The sequence below is a fragment of the Mandrillus leucophaeus genome, unplaced genomic scaffold, assembly GCF_000951045.1.
Source record: "Mandrillus leucophaeus isolate KB7577 unplaced genomic scaffold, Mleu.le_1.0 Scaffold193, whole genome shotgun sequence".
NCBI lineage: Eukaryota > Metazoa > Chordata > Mammalia > Primates > Cercopithecidae > Mandrillus > Mandrillus leucophaeus.
Genome location: NW_012101954.1, coordinates 889,000 through 891,013, shown reverse-complemented (window position 1 = coordinate 891,013; position 2,014 = coordinate 889,000). Strand labels below are relative to the sequence as shown.

The 2,014-nt window shown below is 54.4% G+C and overlaps 1 pseudogene; it reads left to right on the top strand.

Moving 5' to 3' along the window:
• Nucleotides 1–1,732, top strand: part of LOC105538511 — a 158,620-nt pseudogene extending 156,888 nt beyond the window's left edge.
• The last annotated feature ends 282 nt before the right edge of the window (nt 1,733–2,014 follow it).

Below are 2,014 nucleotides of genomic sequence, written 5' to 3'. Positions count from 1 at the left end.
GGAGAACTGGCCCAGGTCAGAAAGGGAGCAGGTCAGGACTCCCGCACCAATCGGGAGTGGGACTGTGCCTGGGCAGTATAGCAAGATCAAGTAAAAATAAAGAACAGCTCGTTCCTCTCTGGGAATGGGCTGATTCAGGGTTACACAGGGAGGGTGGGGGCAGAGGTGGGCCCCCAGTACTTCCCTTGTTGGGTTGTCTGATGACCCCTCTGGCCACCCCCTAGAGGAGATGGAGGAGAACATCTGGACAGTGAGGAGGAGGAGGCACCTCAGCCCATGCAGAACATCCCAGAGGACCGGGAGAGCTGGGAGGTCAGGTAAGCCTGACTTTCCCTGCCCCTACTTTGTCACCTTCCTCGGTGGTCCCTCCCAGATCCCCTTATGTTCTTGGTTTCCCTGCCTTCTGATTTCTGTGGACTTTCACTCCTTCCGGGAGCCAGTGGTCAAACACCATTTCACCTGTGACCAACAGGTGCACACTCTGAGCCCCAAGGGAAGGGGCTGCGCTCCACCTCCCTGCCCCGGTTGTTCTGTGTATGTCCCTACAAGAATACTCACCTCTTGCCTTCAGGTGGCATTTTTCAACTTCACTGGAGCCAGTGCCCAGGAAGAGCAAAGGGTGTGCTGCCAGCCCCTGGCTCACCCAGTGGCTTCATCCCAGAGGACCCCAGTGACTGGGGGTGAGTCTGTGTGTGGGGAGACCCACCGAGCCCTGCAGGAGGCCATGGAGAAGGTGCAGCTGAGTAGGTCCTGGCATGGGCCAAGAACGGTGTGAGTGGGGCAAGGCAGCTGGTTCTTGAGATGTGACCCCATTATTTTGGCTCCAGAGCAACTTTATGGAGGAGAAGGTGGACCTGAAGGAGCATGTGGAGAAACTAGAGCTTCGATTCATCCACCTCTCGGGACAGACACCATAAGTGAGCGGGAGGCCAGGGTACAGCAGGGGGAGCTGCTGGGCCGTCAGAGGGGCCCCAGCCTCTGAGCTGTGTCCTCCCACAGGAAACTACATCAGCCAGGGGGCAGTGCCAAAATGCGGCACTGGGAGAGAAGGACATCATCAGGCTGGCCCAGGACCAGGAGATGCAAGTAGGGTGTGCAACATCTTTGTGGGGGTGGGAGTAGGGGTGGGGGTGAACTTGGGCACCGGCACCGGCATGACAGCTAAGCACCCCTCCCTCCAGGTGAACCTGCTGGAGCTGCAGGAACAGGTGTTGCGGCTTGTGGGTGACCACAACAAGGGGCACGACAAATTCCTGACCACTGCCCAGAGTCCTGGTGATCAGGCCGCTCTAGGAGCCCCAATCCCCCAGGAGCTTGGGTGTGCTGACAAGCAGGGTGGTGGGTAGAGCGCTCAGGCGGGGTGGGCAGGCAGGAGCAGGGGAGGCTCACACTGACCTCAGATCCCCTCCTCCCTCTGTCTGAAGATCTTCGTGGCTGAGCCTCACTGACAGCGTGGAGCCTGCACCAGGAGAGGCCAGAGAGGGTTCTCCCCACGACAACCCCACTGCACAGCAGATCGTGCAGCTGCTTCCTCTGACGCAGGACTCTCCAGGAGCACCGAGGCTTGCGCAGCAACCCCTGCATGCCATTCTTTTCGGGCTACCAAGAACAGGGAGATAAACCATCACTATCATCTCAGAGCTGGTCAAGAAAAAAAAAATAAAAAAACCTAAGGGGTTAATCTCCTACACAATTCATTTACTTCATTTGAATGTTAGAGCCACTCACGTTTATTTGTGTTTTCCTAATTTATAGTTTAAATTTATTTGTAAAAAGTTAAAGGAGAGTGGGTCTTTCCCTCATGTTCACTGTGACATCCTTTAGCACCTTTTTTTAATTTGATAACTGTAGGTCATTAGCATGCATATCGAGTTTGCCCTTAGGTGGTGGGAGTTCAAACACACAAAGACCCACTATTTGCACAAAACTATTCTTGCTGGTTTGGAATAGGCTGCCATGCTTTTTTAATGTTATTGCAGCATGTATGTTCATGACGGAATTCGAATAAAATTTG